Here is a 19,495-nt window from a genome sequence, read left to right on the forward strand (position 1 = left end):
GAGCTCTTTTCATTTGAGAGGTAGAGAATTCTGGTTAAAAATGAACGACTAGAATCCGATCTTAAAGTTGCCAGCTAGTCAGCTTAAGATGTTCGGAATTTTCTGCCAGCGAATTCAATATGAATGTACTTCGAACATTATCATTTCCAGGCTTACACTTTGGTTAGCAGAATCGAAGCAGTGCAAGACTTTCTGAAGCAAATGCATACTTGCGATGATGCCTGGGTGTTAGGGCGCTGCGATGCTCAAGGAACAACCAAACCACCCTAAAACCTGACCCCACGCACATAGGCATGAGACTAATCGTCATATATTTTATCCGTAAAACAGGGAGCAAAATTTCGAAGTCAGATGCACTCGCTAATCCAAAAATCATGGTCGCCAGTATCTCTCACGTACAAATTATGAAAGGTCCCCCCAACCCCACGGTCTTTGGTTCGACAAAGAAAGAAGCATAAAATTTCAAAACCAAACAATTAGATACAGGATAATCAATTTTGAACTGAACAATTCATATAGATGTTAAAAAATATCTTACTTAAGACTTCATGTTTGTGTAACGCTCTCTCTTTGCACTGAAGTACCAGTTGTCGAATGCAGTTTTCAGATAAAAGTTTTTAAAGTAAAGGGCTACTGATGGAAATTGTCAGCAAATCATCCAGTGCCTCAGCTGAAGCCTTTTTCACATGAAGCAGTACTCACAGGTAAAGCTAAACAAAATGTGACAATTGGAAGCAAATTTGAGAATCTCGTAATGAAGTTTTCGATTGAGGGTGGGAAAGGAGGGACGAATTACAATGTTGTGAAGACTTCATTTTCTATGTTCGTTGTGAAGACTTCACATTCCATGTTTTCTCTCACTCAATAACAATTATTTTCGTGCGAAACAGAAATTGGCAGACCTGTGAGTTAGGCGAAACTATTCCTACTGAACACTGGTCACCAACTTTAAATTTCCAGTTGCCAATGGCGATCTGGCGACCGGAAATATTGCGCCCTGCCTAAAAGTTAGAACATGATTGTTTTGTTTGTTTTCTTATTTTTCATGATACTTAATAATACATTATGTAAACTGTAGTTATAAAAGTGATCTATTCAATAACTTTTGACAAATTGCCCGATGCTCTGAAAACGAAACACCGCGGCATGGTCTCGAAAGGCGTTCGAACTTACAAGAATTAGTCATAAGTCTTGCAATAATTTGGTACACAACATACCTGTATTTATTATAATACAATGAAAACAAGTTAACATGCAAAGAACAGCTCTTCGTGAGGGACGTACGCAGGGGTTTGGTCCTGGGAATCCGAATTCTACCTCCGAAATGTCGTTTTTTTTTTTTTTAATTTTGTCTAATTTTAGGAGTGATTTTATAAATTTAATATAATTTACCCTCATATTCAATGTGGACCTCGCAAAAATTCTAGACCCCTCCCGAAATAAATTCCTGCGTACGTGCCTGCTCCTCGTGTTGGACTGTCTGCAGCGTCCTTAATTTCAGATCCTCGATTTCATGTCGATACCACATCTTGTCCTGAGAGGGAAAGAAGTCAGTCACTGCTGTTTCTACCTCCTGTTGGTTAGTGAAGCATCGCGATTTCAGGAAGTGCACCATGGATCAAAATATGTAGTAATCCGAAGGTGCAAGGTCAGGTACACCCGTTATATGCCGGGTGTGACATCAGTTCGATACCGTCAAGTTCCTGCATTTTTGTTGCGTTTTTCGAGACGAGTGGGGTTTTCATTGTTATGTTGTAACAGGGCGTGATTTTGGTTCACCAATGTAGGATATTTCGCTGTAGTGTAGTATGTATCCGTTCTAACTGTTCGCAATAAAGGTTGGCATTGAATATACGACCGTTAGGAACGAGCTCGAATGAATTACCCTGGGTGTGTAGTTGTACTACACACCAGGATCGCACTGGCTAGGTCGGCTGGTCGGTGATCGCTGAGGGCCCTTTGCCACGAAGGCTCAAAGGGAGGGCCTTAGAGCCTTCCTAAAATGAGACTGAATATAATAAATAAAATAATGAGAAAGTTTTTACCGCGTATTGAAACTTTTAAACCTGGTAATTCCATTCTATATTTTTATACTGGATTATTTGGATAAAAACAGTCAATTTCAATTCAAAGATTATTTCATTTATATAGTATTTAGCAAAGTATATGCTTGTTATATTTGCTGTTCGAATTATCGCGGCGCAGTAAAAACATTCACGTGATTCATAATCCATACTCGAAGTTTTGGCAACAATACAGTACAATATGTCAAGTTATGGCTTGTGTCATTTGCATTTATACTGTATGTAGTTACTATTATTCTGCCAAATGAATAAAAGATTAATGCTACCAAAAGGAAGAGAAAGAAATAAAGTGAAGGAAAGAAAAAGAAGAACATACGAAGACAAAATTGCATCAATTGAATCATATTTTATGATGGATCTACTTCCTATTTGTGTTCGTTATGTTGTCCAAGAAACAAACTACGGAGGACTTTGTGTCTTAGCAATAGATCAAAACTTAAGTGATATAGCTTTGTTCAAAAAACTAAAATCAACGTTAGAACTATTAGACAATTCCCTTTGAAATATGGTAATCTTCTTTTTCGGGTGGACTTCAAGCCCACTAAAAACAAATAAACAAACAAAAAAGATTCCGAATCTCATGTACACTCGATGTACAGAACATATCGTTAATTTAACGGTGGCTCATTCAACAGTAAATTGTATGGAAGCAGAACACTTATTTGGATTAGTAAGAGAATCTGCTTTTTCTAAAGCTATGCTCATAAAAGAATGACATATTGGGAAAAAGAAACAAAGAGTCATCACTGTACTCATGCTACACTTTATAGTTTAACGAAAATTCGTGCAACTCAATGGTGGAACAAGCACAAAGCTCTGTCATCCGTTGTAGATTTTAATTACGATGAAATTCAATCCAACAAACTAGTTTTATTTTATTTTTAATCAGCGTTGCTGGATATGATGAAGCTTCGATTGCAAAACTAAATTTCGTGCACTTCTATAATTGAGCAATGATGTAAAGGACATGGGTGGATAAGTATAGTGAAATGGCTCCAGATGAATCTTGGGAAGAGTAGTAAGTGGTTTGTAGGTATCCCCAAGATACATTAATCCCTCACGTTTCAAACCTCAACTCTCATTAGTTCATGAGAAATGATCCAAAATCGGAAAAGTGGGATTAATTTTTTTTTCAAGAATGGCTCGATAGATTTTGTTCAAACTTGGTTGTATGTATAGGTGTATACAAGAGCTTTGTCTTTGAAAACAACAGCTCCCCCGATCATTTTCCCTCCTCAAAAAATTCGATTCAATATTTTGAGCCCCTTTTTCCTATGATGGTCGGAGAGCACAATTATGGAAAAATAAATTTTAGATGTCGCTTTAACCCTACAATCACATATATTTTTCGAAAATTGTATCACGGGTACGCTATGGTCAAAATTAGCCAAAAACCAACCACACCACACCTATGAGGGGGCAATTGCAAAAATAACAGCTATTGATGTAGCTTTAGCATATTTGTTACGTGAATGAATAAGAAATGATATCCAAAGTGCCAAACTCACTGAGGCCACATTTGATGGCCTATGGCGTCCCCATCCCCATTTTGAGCCAAAGTGAAACTGTTGATTTCGGTGTTTATTTCATATGAATCAATTACCTGAACATGAATATAAGATTGAAATTGTCAGAGCCCCGTAAGTGTCCCATTTGAGGATGCCTGAAGTTTCAGTGTGAGTGTTCGTATAAAAAAATCAATGTTACCTATACCTACAGTGTCCAATCAAAGTAAAATAAGCTCAGCTCGAAAGAGAATAACCATCATCAACAACATAATGTAATACAACCTTTGTTGTAGTGTCTCCCATAGGTCCTGAGAGGAGGGATGGGGAGAAGAAGTAGAGTAGTGGGAAAACTGCAACATTTCAATAAAAGATTCACTTCAGCCAAGAAATCAGAATCTGAAAAGAAAATCAACAAAATGTTAGAAAAAATGAGAAAGCGTTTTGAAGAATATGGGATGAAAATAAATGTTAGAAAGACAAAAGCCATGGTGATTGGAACGAAGGAGTCTGTGTCAAATATAAAAGAAGTAGGGGAGAAAATAGAACAAGTGAATAGTTTTCGATATCTGGGCAGTATTCTTAGTAATAACATGAAGTACGAACGTGAAATAAAAGCAAGGATAGGAATGGCGAAAGAAGACTTTAGGAGGAAGAAAAGTCTGTTTTGTGGGACCTTCAATAAAGTGAATAGAGAAAAAGACTCATAAAATGTTTCGTGTGGAGTGTTGTACTCTATGGGGCGGAACGTGGACATTACGTAAAGGTGACGAAAATCGACTGGAAGCCTTCGAAATGTGGGTGTGGAGAAGAATGGAAAGAATTAGTTGAGTCGAGCGGAAAACGAATGAGCGAGTGTTAAAAATGGTTTTAGATAATATTAGGAAGAGGAAGAGAAACTGGTTGGGACATTGCCTAAGAAGAGATTGTATCATGAGGGACGTCCTAGAGGGTATGGTGGCGGGAAAGAGAGGGAGGGGGCGAAGGAGACTACAATTAATGGATGATATTAAAACAGAAAGATCATACGCGAAGACGAAAAGGTTAGCGGAGGACCGTGGAGCATGGAAGCTTCTCAGCTGCGGCAAGTGACCTGACAATAAAGGCAGAATGCCTATGAATGAAAAAACACCCAAGAAATAGAAGAAAATATAATGCAAACGGAAAGTGAGTTACATGTAAGAAGTACAAGTATTTCAATGTGTGAAGCAAATAAAGATGAAAGGAACATTGTAGAACGCGTACGTACTTTAGTCCTTGTCATTGTTTTTATTTATGATCACACAAATGTTGTTATGATCGAATATTTTGCTCAATATTTGTCCTGGTTTTGGGATCCTTGACAAGTATCTTCCATAACTTAGGTAATAAATAATGCCTGCAACATGGAAGCAAGAGCCAACTGTTCGCAATCCATTTGCACAGTCACAACAATACCTAATGACACGTCTGTATTTGGTTTTAGATGATTCGTTTGTATGTCTTGCTTTGCGTATGTCTTGAATACACTGTCCTTTTCAATATCTTGCCGTTATCTTTAACATACTGCATAGTAATATTACGTCGTTCATCCAACATTTCAGCCAAATAACATATTGTCTGTTTATATTGGAATGATCAACAAAACAATCTTTTCAAATATTTTTCGGTAATTCGAGGAAAATCCTGAATATCCTGTAAAGAAATAGATGCAAACGGATGTTCTCTACTTCGCAATTTCTTCTGTCCAACAAAGGCTGCAAAGATGTTTTCGTTTCCTGAATTTTTCGCAGATTTCATGATTGCGGTGATTGCGGAGTGTTTTTCATCTGGTTTCACACGTATGGAGAATTTATTGTGTAGGGAAAAAACAATTCTATAATACGGGCCGATACTTCATAACCTTTGTTCTCAGTATAAGTTTTACAGGGTCCATATTTTAATCCATTGACTACTAATTTAATAATATAAAACGTGCAATTCTTATGTAGATGGGGAGTCTTGCCTCCCAAGAAAAATCGCAACAGACGCTCCTGGCTGCCATATTCATATTTTTCGCGACAAATTCGCACAATCACGAAGATTCATTGTTTCGTGCTTGTTTTAAAGTGACAAGGATGTTCATTCCCAAATGAATTGTTAAATATCAACAATTTCACTATATCCCAAACTAGGGATGGGGGCGCCACAGGCCATCAAATAAGGCCTCAGTGAGTTTGCCACTTCAAATGTAATTTCTCATTCATTCACTTAACAAATATGCTAAAGCTACGTCAATATCTGTTCGTTTTGCATTTCCTTCTTATAGGTGTAGTATAGTTGGTTTTGGCTAATTTTGACCATGGCGTACCCGTGATACAATTTTCGAAAAATATATGTGATTGTGATTGTACGGTTAAAGTGACATCTAACATTTATTTTTCTATAATTGTGCTCTCCGATCACCATAGGAAAAAGGGATTCAAAATATTGAATCGAATTTTTTGAGGGGGGGGGGGAATGATCGGTGGAGCTGTTATTTTTTCAGACAAAGCCCTTGTATACACCTATACATACATCCAAGTTAGAACAAAATCGATCGAGCCATTCTTGAGAAATAAATTAATCTCACTTTTCCGATTTTGCACCATTTCTCATGAACCAATGAGAGTTGAGGCTTGAAACGTGAGGGGTTAATGTATCTTGGTGGTACTCACATACCACCCACTTGTCGTCCGAAGATTCATCTGGAGCCATTTCACTATACTTATCAACCCTTTGAGAATTTATTTGTGACGACAATCATTCTACCTAATAGACGTTTTCTCAGTCTCTTCTGTATTCATATTTCTCCAGATTAAAACTATAGAATATAGACTGCACAAAAATGTATATATATTGTTCGTTTGTTTGTCATGGGTATAAGTGTTGGTGTGTTTGTGGATACCTTGACATGAAGAGTTCCCTTGAAGGGGGTGTGGTACATGACATGGTAGCCAAGGGCCCGATGTGAACGTGCCAGTCCGACATTGCCACACGCATAGTATGACTTCATGTCCTGTTTCTGGAACTCGTACTCAACTGCTGTTTTTGCACATTCAGATTTTGGAAAAACACCCAATAAAAGCACTCCGTATTAAGTGATCTTCTTTGTCTAGTTTGACTGTATTTACGGTTCATCATGTGCCGTTTTCATCGTGGAAATATTGCGAGAATTATGACGTATCTTTGTAGTTATTAGAAAAGCTAATCTATTAAATATGTATTAAAATTTCAAGTATATTTAAATAATAATCACTGAACAAAGCAATCCAATTTCATTATGAAACTAATATTTTGTGATAATTCTGCCAACTGAACAGTTTATTTCATCGGACGCTAATCATAGAACCGGTTGTTCCATACTAATCATAGGACAAAAATATATCGAACAAACCTATTGCTAAACGTTAATTTGAGACATAAATAAAAATGGGATGCTTGAATAGCTATATTGTAAATGTACTTAAAGAAAGACGAATATTTGTCGGAATAGGGAACGTTCGTATGGACCATAATATTTATTCCAGGATCTCAATGTTTTGTGGAAATTGAGCTTCTTAGGAACTAGAACATTATTTGCATATGTTTGCGTAATTTGGAGGCTAAGACGCTTTATATCAGGTGTACTACAATCAATGATTATCTCAGAATATTTTTTCGGGTGGACTTACAATACTCAAGGGGTAAAAAGTGATTACGAGAAATTGATAACCCACGGGCCAGCAGAATCGGAGCTATGCCAGGGAGGAATTCGCAGAAACTACCATTGACTACAATGTTTAACTTCAACAACATTATGGTTTCCCATTAAGACTGATGCAGCCCTTTCGATTTTGTTTCATATCACACACTAATGTATTCATGCATTTTACAGTCAATAAAATAGAAAAGATTACAACGGGCGGAAGTCGTTAGGCATAGATAACTTCAACATTTTTGTAATATTTCATATATGATTGAATAAAAAGAATAGAAATGTACAATGTAAACAGTGACGCTTTTTGATTCGGAATACGAGCATTGAATGGTACAATAACTTTCTTCCCGAGCCAGATTTTTTTCTAAACAAAGGACAACCGTTCAAATCCGGCTTCTCCACGACTCATCGCTCATGACATGCCTCTTAATTTTCCCATAAACTCTTAATTTCACGCTGAAAATGTTCAAAATATGATATGATATAATTAATTAAGTGTGTGCAATATAAATTTTAACATTAGATACTTGATAAAAGAGTCGGATGAGAAGTACACCTGGACTTCAAAACCAAGAAGGTCATTCTTCACGCCACGACAACCTAAGTAAATCCTAGTCATAGATGTATTTTTTTCTTTATTCTGATGTTATTGTTATAAATCAACCTGCAGCTTAAAATTTTCTAATACCTTCTTTATACACAATTCTCTTCATGTCCTCAGCCCCTATCCTCTTTACCTTTCTCTATTCTTTCCGATAAATTTCCTCCAGCGTTGTTGTTGTTGCCAATGTGAGCTGTTGTGCACTGCATGTGTCTGCCAATGTGTACAAGTTTTTTTTTTTTTTTCACTCGCATGAGTGTTCGCATCCAATAAAGGAGACAGAAATAATTGTGAGCGTTGGTAGAATTGGATCCCCCTTTTCAACGCAGCTCAATACCAGCTTTTGAAATCCTTCTTTTAGCCCACAGATCAGCTGAGACGGCAAATCAAGTTCTTTAGGGTGAGCGCTAAACTGGATCCCCATCTGTTCTGATTCTCATTCTATCATTAAATGCTTCAAGCGTCCACTTTAAAATGGTTACAGAGAGGAAGAGGCTAAATCCACGACCTATTATAAAGCAAATTTACGTCCGTAACAAGCTAGATAAGGTAGCAGTTTATAGTAGCACTGCAGTAGACGTATTTCACACAGTTCTATGTTTCACACAGCAGTGCGTTTTAGTAATAAGGAACAATTTGTATTGGATTTCTTAATAATTTCTTTTTTCTCTAACTGAAAGAAGTAATTTAATTGAAGTCATCAATATTACTTTTTTTGTTACTTCCTTCGTTTTGTTTTGCAAAACAGAATCTTAATTAAAAATTACGCCAAACCATTTTCGCATGCATAGTATGAAGTACACCCCTTTCTGTACCTCTGGAAGATGCCTTATCCTTCTCTATAATTAGTGAAAATCATTGGAGGATACATGGATACGTTTACAATGCAAGAGATAAACTACATGATGCAATTTCCTTCTCAAGTAGCAATTTAATCTTTGATTTTAAAAAGAAAGAATCCACATAATAATCGTCAGGGTCTTTTTGAATGGCAAAAGAAACTGCGCGAAAGTTTAACAGATATTTCTAAATCAAACATTTTATGTGTATGCACTATGTAAGCAGAAACATTTTTGAACTAACTTTTATTTATTAATTTAACACGTTCGCTGCGGCAATGCAAAACCGAGTTTGGATCTCAGTGTTATACGAGTCACTGTGTGTCTCGTTGAAGGTTTGTCCATTGGTGGTGGTAATGTTAAAAATCTGTACAAACGAAAATACCAGAAACGCACAGAGGTAATACAATGCATACAATGGCGCCGCACCAGTGTTGGGTAAGTTACTTGTAAAAATGTAACGCGTTACAAGTTACTTTACTTTCTCTTAAAATGTAACGCGTTACTTGCCTCAAAAAAGTAACTGTTACTTTACTTCGAAGGTAACGCGTTACTTTTAGGTCCGAAACTTTAAATATGTAAAAAAAAAAAAAAAAAAAAAAAAAATCTTATTAGTTCAGTTTTCCGTACTACTATTAGTACCGCTATTATTATTACTATTACTATTACTATTATTATTATTATTATTATTATTATTATTATTATTATTATTATTATTATTATTATTATTATTATTATTATTATTATTATTGCACGTTCTGAATCGATTTATGTAAATGCAAGGACAAATTTTTTCTTGACAGCTGTTTAAACATTTTAATGTAATGTAACATTGACTAAAATGCCATACTGCGTTACTCGTAGGGATGGACAAGAGTGAGTTCGAGCAAGTTTTCTTTAAAACTCGATTCGACTAGAAACAGACATCTTTGAGCTCGACCCGAGAACTCGGCTTGAAAAATTTCCTCCAACTCGACTCGAATTCGGGTCGAGTTCCGAGTTGAATCGAGCCAAATCTGGTGTATAGTTTCGAGTACTCTCTTCAAGTATCTTACATAGACAATATAATTATTATCAATGGTACTACTGCTACTACAACTTATTATTATTATTATTATTATTATTATTATTATTATTATAACACTGTGTATAAATATGAAAGATAGGTGGTTTATATCTGAATACTAAAAAGGTAGTTGATTGCCAAGCTTGGTAGTCGTGAAGTCTAGGAGTCAAGGACATTGTTCGCGAGCTTCTGAATTTGGGTTGGGGGTCTAGGTTGAGTATTCGGGCTCGAGCAGATTGGCTCACAGCTCATTCACTATCGACGCAAACCGAGAAGTGAACCGAGCCAACAGCTCACCCAACCGAGTCGGCTAGAGCCCTTCGCTCAGTTGAGTCGAACCGAGCACATGGCTCATCCCAACCAAGCCAGCTCGAGCCGATAGTTCACCCCAAGCGAGCCGGCTCGAGCCATCAGCTCAGTTTAGCCGAGCCGAGCTAAGCTTGTTATAAAAAATCTCTTGTAGTCTTGCTATCGAGACGAGGCGAGATGTGAGCAGTGTCCCCTCTCGTGAGCAACACTAAAAGTATTCCATATTACTGCTTAGCTTACATTTCTCATGGCTTTCGCTTTCCAGTGTAATCAGGCCATGATTTCAAAACGAGTTAAAACGAGCGAGCCATTTATCAAACTCGACTCGACTCGAAACTCTACGCCAAAAACAGTGAATCGGCTCGGAACTCGACTCGAGAATATTACTTTTGACTCGACTCGAAACTCGAGTTGGATTCGAGTCGAGTTTTAGCTTGACTTGTGCCCATCCCTATGCGTTAGAAAAAAATGGTTGCTTATTATTATTCTGCTAAACTAATTATATAATAATAACAATGTTGCTATGTAAAATTAAAAATACAAAATATAGAGAAACATTACACTACAACTGACAAAATGAGAACACATGAACTGGGGGTGAATCAAAACTTGCCAATAACTAAAATCGATACATGCTTTTTAAAGCTAGTTGTTTCAAACTCTATAATCAACCGGACTTTAGGATACGCAAACTGATCTAAAAGAACTCTAATATTACATACCATCAACATTACATCAATAAAGTAGGCTTGCTCATCAGAACACAGTTTATTCATATTAACCCCTTACTGTATGTCGTTAATTATGGCACCCTAGTTGCTGATAAATATTTCCCGCCGGGGCACCACTTTACTTTTAAATTCTGTTCACCATCATCTTCAGCTTTTAACAAAAAGTATTCTTTCAAGTGTTCGAACGATAAAATATTTTCGTTCTCCTTCTTTATTAAAACAACAATCAAAGTTAAAAAGACTACCAGTACCATTGCACGCGTAGTTCACTCACTGAATGTATTGATTTGGAACTGTCAAAATCTAATACAAAATCTTCCAGGTGCTTGCAATCAGTACACGTTATTTCCCTGAGGCTGTCCTCATCTTCCAAGAAAAGCAAGTGGCACTATATTTTGTTATATAAATAAATCAATCAAATTGTATCTATGAAGTTATATGCAAGCCTACCAACATAAAGTTCGTAAGGCGAAACGGGAAAATGCACATCGAGATTTCCCGTTCCGCCTTACATTAAGATGAAAAGTGATAACAGGTTTTACATACAAATTTCATTGCTAGAGGTCATAAGGCGAAACGAGAAAAGGCGAACAGTGCAGGAATCGTCGGTCACTGACATCGTTCATGCTCCATTGTTCTATTCTGATAAATTCACTTACAGGAAAGAAACATTTGTTTCCGAAACACATCCGAAATGTAACGCGAAGAAAGTAACGCAAACTAGGTACGTTACTTAAAAATTTGTAACGCGTTACCGTTACAGTTACTTTGGAAAAATGTAACGCGTTACTAGGAAACGTTACTTAAAAAGTAACACGTTACAAGTAACGCGTTACTTGCGTTACGTTACTTCCCAAGACTGCACCGCACAGAAAGGAAATATCGCACGAGCCATCGGTGACTCGCAACGCAGCAAACGTGTTAAGAATCTTCTAGATACAGTCTGCAAAGCCAACTCCTATTAAAACTCCAATTACTGACAAAATGAGAAAGAAAGTAGAAGAAATCTACCCAGGGCCTTAAGAGATCATTTACTATTAGCCTGGTGAGACTAAGGTCAAAATTTCAGTCCGCATTTGAGGTCTTAACTTCCGAAGGTGAAGTGAAAATATTAACAACCAGCTTTTAATTTTCTTCTGTAGAGCGCAAAATTTGAAAGCATATGAGAAATGGTAATTGATTAGAGTAAAATTTCGCACTGTGTCAATGTAATTGATGTTGAATTGATATTGAGTTTAACGTCCCTTTCAGCAGCGAGGCTATATGAGACGGGACCTACTGATGAACGTGGAATCCGAACCACATGAGCTCCCGCCGGGAATCAAACCCGGGTCTCCCACGCCAAAAGCGCGTACGCTAACCACTTGCCAAAGGAGCTCTGTGACAATGTAAAGCTTACAGTGTAGCATATATAACATGTTTCCAAAAACTGTGCCTTTGGTTGTATATCAATGTTTTAAATTATGTTTCCATCAAAACAGTGCCCAGAATATTATGTTTTTCAGACTTACTGAAATAGCAGAGCCTATTTATTATAGGTAGTTTTCGGTGCACTAGAATCGGAGCAGTATTACTTTCGGGCGACTGTTGGAGTGATCTATTGTTCGTCTCCGTCACACTCAACCAAATTGAGATTTCAGCGGTTTAAATATTGAATGCATTTTGTCTCGTTATCGAAAGTAAGGTTTTTCTTTTTCTTTTCTATTTTTTTTAAAAGGTTGCTCATATGAGCAGAGTCATAGTTGACAAACCTTAAGTTCAGAACCAATTTTTAATCTCAGCAGTATGGGAATTTTGTGTTGCTTTCCCATTACGCCAAATACAAATGATGAAAGAAAACAGAAAACTGTTTACAACCTGTAGATTTTCGACAATACCTCGAAAAATTTGTTCAAATATAGAAACATTCATATACATAGGGTTGTTTAATTGCAATAGCTAGAGCTGGCGAAACTGTAAGTCGATGTAACAGAGAGACATACATTTCACAAGTAGAAGAAAAATTTGAATCAATTTTATTGTCTTTGACAGTGTTTATTTCAGAGGGATGGCGGGGGATACTTCCTCCACAAATTTCGAAATATATCCCCCCCCCAAAAAAAAATTGCTAAAATCTAGGTTTAATTTAATATATTATGTATCATGAAAGCTAAAATATCAAAATAATAACAGTTGATGTGAACCACAAATAGGGCCTACTTTATATTTACAAATTACCTCTTACCTGCGCATGACTTAGTTTTTAAACAATCTATATATTAATAGCGGTGTCTGTGAACAAAAAACTTTCAGATCCAAATTGAAAGTGATTATGTGTGCGACTCATAATCTCTTGAACCACCCGACTGATCTCGATCAAAATTTTGACGTACATGCAGTTCTGGCCTGGGAGTGCTTTTAGCTACTAACTTTGACGGTAGAACTTAGGAGAGGGGCAGGAGGGTGTATTATAAAGGAATAAATAAATAAAACTTAATAATTCTTGAACCAAACGACCAATTTCGATCAAATTTTTAACATAGATAACGTTCATGCCTGGGATGGATTTTACTATTTCACTTTGACGAAACATTGTAGGGGATGGGGATTAGGGGAAGATATACAAATATCTGTAAATATAAAAGTGACCATGTTCGTGAGTTAATAACCCGATCGATCTCAATCAAATTTTCAATATAGATAAAGTTCGAACCTGAGAAGTTTTTTTTTTTTATTTCATCTTGATGGTAGAACTTAGGGGGGGAGGGGAGGAGGGTAACAATATGAAAATGAATAAAAATAACTTTTGAACCACCCGACCTATCTCGATCAAACTTTCAACATAGATAAGGTTCGGACCTGAGATGTTTTCAACACTTACTTTGGCGGCACAATGTAGGGAGGGGAAACAAGGACAGTATGTAAAAAAATAAATAAAAAATAAAAGTGACTGTCTTTATGACTTCATCAAGCTTAAACCACCGGACCGATCTTAATCAAATTATCAACATAGATGATTTTCGGACCTGAGGTGGTTTTTATCATATCCCTTTGACAGTAGAACTTAGGGCACTAGGAGGGGAGGGGAGAGATATATAAAATAAATAAAACTTAATAACTCTTGAACCACTTGACCGATCTCGATCAAATTTTCAATATAGATGACGTTCGAGCCTAAATCTTTTTAAAAAATATTTTCACTTTGACGGTAGAACGTAGAGGAAGGGGAGGAGAGATTAATATATAAAAATAAATAGAACTTAACTCTTGAACCACCCAACCGATCTCGATCAAATTTTCAACATACACGATATTCGCGACTGGGATAATTTTGGGGAGGGCAAAGGGATAAAAATAAACTAAAATGACCTATATCAAAGAGTGCTTTAGTAATAGTAGAAACGGTACATATTACTATTTTTCATTAATTTAACCCCGCGAATCTGGGTGCGTCTTTGATTCGAGGACGTCTTAAATTCGACTAATTATCGAGAAATTCTTAATTAAAAATATTATTAACGTGTTAATAAATCTATTTTGCTAGCCATAAATATTTTTAATTTTGTATCATATTTAATAATTCAGACAGCAATAATGTCCTGGTCTTGCGCAGGACGTGGGGATTTGCCAGTAAAAGTCATTAAAGGTGAATTGTTGTATACAGAAAAATAAATGTTATTTCATCGAAGCCTGCACATAGCAACAACATACTGCAATAAACGAGCTACTATCCTTGTCTGAGTAGCGTATTTTGTGCTCTACATTGGCTACCGGCGGTAGCCCGAGAATGTTTCAAACCAAAGTTAATATAATATAAACTAATGTATATTGATAATTTTATATTTGAGTACTTTCTTTCAATGTTAAAACATTCTGCGAAATGTGTGTATTTAAAAACATCCACTAATTTTTTTCACGCACTCTGTCTCGCTTCCGTAAGAGATTTTCAATCTGGCAACGCAGCAGGTTACTCAACTGCAAGAAGAATCGTGTAGTTAGTCTCTTTTCCTCCACCTGAACCTGCAGTGTACGAACGGGCTAGCAGGTAACACCAGTTGTCTCTAGAGTAATCGGTTTCTTTGGGCGTGAGCGAAAATAAAGAGAAATTATGCGAGAATGACAGCGCATTTTGGGAGTCTCTGGGAATTGTATTGGACATCTTGAGCCACGTTCCGTAGTGGTTTGCGTCAATGGAATGCAAATTTTGTGTTTTACAGTATTTTCCGATAGTCCACGATAGTTATAATTACTTGTTTCATTATTTGCTTTGCGTTGCGAAGTCTCTTACAGACAAACTCCTTTGTTGCTAATCGCCCATTTCAGCGTCCTTCATAACCCGCACGCAGTGGCGCATCCACGGGGGCCCAACTCAAAACATCCTAACTCAACATGTATTTGTACACTTTCTCAATAAAGCTATACTTGTTGTTTAACAGGGAAATGATTGCTGTAGCATGAAAATGTGATCTTATCTTACACTTCATATGTATTCTTTCTCTTATAAGAGGCCGCAGTGGCTCAGTGGCAGAGCGTTCACTTCTAGTGCATGGGGTCCCTGGTTCATTCCCGCTCACGCCAAGTGAACTTTATGGTGGGCGAACACCGTGTGCGTGGTTTTACACGGGGTTCTCACGTTTCCTATCACTTTCTTCATTCCACCATTTCATTTATTTCTCATCATATCACCGTCTCGTTTACCTTAACCGGAATAACTGTGGAAAGTAAAACTTAAAAATTTCATTTTATTTTTTCTTTCTCTATTATTATTATTATTATTTGTTTGCTTGTTTTTTTTAGACAGAAGTGTTCCTTTGCAGGACCGAGGCTACATGAGACATAGACCGACAGGCTAAGTAGAATCTAAACATCGTATTGTGTCTAACCTCTCCCATCGAAAATCGTCCCGGAACCATGTCCATCAAAGGCACGCACTCTAGCGATTAGACCAGCAGAAAGGCAAAGGCGGTACTAAAGAGGAACTAGGCCCAACTAGCAATTACCCATTACTCCAAAGAGAGAGAGCTATAATTATTATTATTATTATTATTATTATTATTATTATTATTATTATTATTATTATTATTAATAATAATAATAATAATAATAATAATAATAATAATAATGTACAGGTGGTATAAATATTAGTGGTAGCCCAAGCCATCAAACCAGTGTACGCCACTGCCTTGTCCATGGGTATGTGGTTATCCTTACTGAAGAAAGAGACGCTACAGTCAAATCTAACCAACCTGCCATTTTCCGGTTAAATGGGGTCAAATGTAATGAAAATATTTCCTTTCTTAAAACACACGTAGTAGAAAAGTGGTGTCAACGAAATGAATAAAAATATTACCTATGTGTACTCCTACTAGGTTATATAGTGTTTACAGTTTCCAGAATTTACGTGAACATCATTCCGATTGTGACAATTACGCTCAGACACTCAATTAATTGTTCACATATTCAAATTAAAAACATTTTTATATTGAAATTCAACTTATTTTAAAAGTCAAGGAAAATTTTATTTTGTTTCATTTAGCAGCCAAGCGAACCTCTTTCATTTGTCCCAGGTAAAGAAGTTTCTCTGCTTTTCAGAAAGAAAAAAAAACATAAGACGGTAACCGCACTAATAGACCACCCATTTTTCTACCTCGCCAGTAAACGGTAATGGAATTTGCTATTGTTACTCCAGCCATACTGTCGCACTACCTAAGTACCTCGATATCGCAAATATCACGTCACAGACACGCAGGAACCAAAATTTTTTATCTACCATCTTCGCAAGTGCTTATGAAACTCTTTAACATCACGTACTAGCCCAAAAGAGACGCTAGGAACCAAAGCCAAGCCATCAACCGATTTTTGGGGAAATGGTGTCACGAACTTCAAGCGGCGAATCAGAATCCGAAATTCAAAATTCACAAAGAAAAGAATGATGCGTCTATTTAAAAAAAAAAAAAGAAAGAAAGAAAGAAAGAAAGAAAGCTGGGAGAACGCCTACACGGAAGAGAGGTTACTCTAAATCGAATCTTCATCGTAAAAACATCACCAATACGCGACTCATAAGCATACGTCAACTCATATATACACACACACATATATATACTTAAGTGATTAATTTAATAAGAATGGCTAGCTAAAGACCCCTTAGCGGCCAGCTACTCAAACCACGCGTTATCCACAGCAACATAGTCATTACAAAATTACTTGTGTAAATATTTAAAACATTAGCCACAGATATTATTTTTATCATCTTACGGTGACGCTACGTAATTTGTGATTTTGAACTGAGTCTGTGATTGATCTATATACGTGGACTTCCTGTATTCAGAGAGGAAAAGTAGTGCGATGGATGGCGGATATATATAAACTGTGCGAGTGAAATTTAAGTGCAGATGGATGTGATAAGTGACGCATCGTTGCATTTCAACAACATGGAGATGAAGGACGGAGACACGGGTTCGATCCCCGATACTTGGAACAGATGCCTTGCCACACGAAGACCCAGACGCTTCAGACAAACGTGGACCTCTTCTCCGGGAGTTGAATCCAGAAGACAGCGGGGTCTGAGAAGGGACATTAGGAAGCATTGTGACGGTCAGTTAAGTACAGTGCAGTTTTCTTCTGAAGTGTGGAAATATAAGCGGAAGGACTTATTAAGGTAGGACAAAGTATTCTGTTATTTTCGTTATTGAAGAAGGACTATGGCCAATATTTCCGTGATTCGTGATCTCCATACTCACCTTTTTCTAGAAACTTCGGGACATTGTTTATTCATACGGAACTGTCCGTAAACATTTAGAGCATTTTTTTCTTTCTTTGTAAAAGAAGTAAACAAATAGCCTAATGCCTTGGTTGCATTTCCAAAATTAGTTCACGGATATAGGAACTATTAATTTCATTCTTGAATAAGTACCATAAAATTTTTGATTATTTTACTAGTGAAATTTGTATACTTTGATTTGATCTTCAATCATGCATTTATTTGTAATCGTCATGTGTCAATATTTAGATCCTTGAAGCCGTCATTATAATCATTTATATGCAATCCAATATTTATTTATATCAAGTATGGATTATTTCTCTTTTAAACATAAATCGCGTTTAAGATGTGTGAATGTAATGTAATTTCAGTGTTGAGTAAACCATGATTTAGCGTCAAAGTCTAGTTGTTCAAATTTTAACATTTGTATAGGTTGTGTTAGGGAAATATGTGTCAGAACGGTAAACAGGCTTAATACCATTTTTATTGTAACTTGTCAATTTTTATTATACTCATTTTTAAAAGAAACAATCAATATAAAGCTTCCAAAGACGTGCTATGTTGAGTAAGTTTTTAGACAAATAAGTGTAAACATTCTTATCCCATAATATCGTTAGTCTCTCGTAAATAAGGTAAACAATTTAAGATACTCGAGTAAATCCCTTCGGAGGTACCTATCTGAGCAACGAACGCAGATAGGGTCCATAGCTATGGAGAATCGTTTATTCGCAAAAGAAGGAGTCAGTGAGAAAATCAAAAAGTGTCGACAATATAATTATTTTGATCAATTGGCCAAATTATAATAATAGTAGTACTATATATATATTTCTGTGTAGTGTATTTGAATATGAAATATTTGTGTAGCTAGTGTTGTGTAACGATTTTTATTGTGAATTGTATTATTTTCAAACTGATATAGTATGTGTACAAAGCTATGTTTTGTTTATGCAAATCTTTTAATATTGAAAATTCATTAGAGTTCATTAGAAACAGTGCACTAAATTTTCTCAAAAGCATACTATCGCTTCTAAACTATTTCTCCAGTAAGTCTTGCAAGCAACCTAAACCATTAATTCTTTCATTCCGCAATCCGATTCTTAAACTTATTTCCATTTCTTTTATTAATAAAAAGAGGTAGTAACTGTGGGCGAATTACTTAATAGTCGGTTATGTCTAGGAGGAAAACAATAAATCATTTTGTTAATTAATATTCAGTTTAATAGAAATTTTTGTTTGTATAACTACGTCATGGTAATTATAAAGAATCGAATATTGTCAGTTTAGTTGAGTAGAAATAGATTGTTGCTAAATTTTACAGTCAAGATTAAATAATTTGAATATTATGTTGTACAGTGAAGAATGTGTTAAGAGAAATCATATTATTTGGTCAAAACAGTCAAAAGTCTGATTCATTTTCAGTAAAGTCAATTAATTCATTTTTTTCTGTAAATCCAAATTAATTTTCTTGTTGATTTTTGTAGATATCACCTTATTTCTCGTTAAACTTATTAAAAGTCTATTTGACGTTAGAACCAAAGCATTTATGTGGTTATCATTTCAAAAATATGCCTATTTCTTTAACTGATATTAGCATACCTAGAAGTTATTTCAAATTACCCTGAACAGAAAAAGTTGAAGCACGGTTACATTGACCATCAGAAATTTTTTATCTAAATTAACTCATTTTTTTAAACTTTAAATTAAACTTTCCTTGTTTGTTGCTTTTGAACTATTTTTGCTATCTCCACACACTTCGGTGACAAGGTGATAGTCAGTGTAGCCAACTGAACAAGCCATTAGCGAAAAATCTTTCTTTCAGCTTTGCAGCTTGTGAGATTTTTGCTCCGCATGTTTAAATCACTTAATTATTAACTACGCATCTGTTTTCCTAGCGCCTTGGAGACACCGTTATGGGGAAAACAGG

At 36.1% G+C, this 19,495-nt stretch overlaps 1 protein-coding gene across 5 annotated transcripts in view; it reads left to right on the forward strand.

Moving 5' to 3' along the window:
- The window catches only part of LOC145673470 (zinc-regulated GTPase metalloprotein activator 1-like), a 999,800-nt gene that overhangs the window by 745,859 nt on the left and 234,446 nt on the right, over window positions 1-19,495 (forward strand). The gene's annotated exons all lie outside the window — the stretch shown is intronic.

This window comes from Thermobia domestica, chromosome 16, assembly GCF_964235325.1.
Source record: "Thermobia domestica chromosome 16, izTheDome1.hap1.1, whole genome shotgun sequence".
NCBI classification, from domain to species: domain Eukaryota; kingdom Metazoa; phylum Arthropoda; class Insecta; order Zygentoma; family Lepismatidae; genus Thermobia; species Thermobia domestica.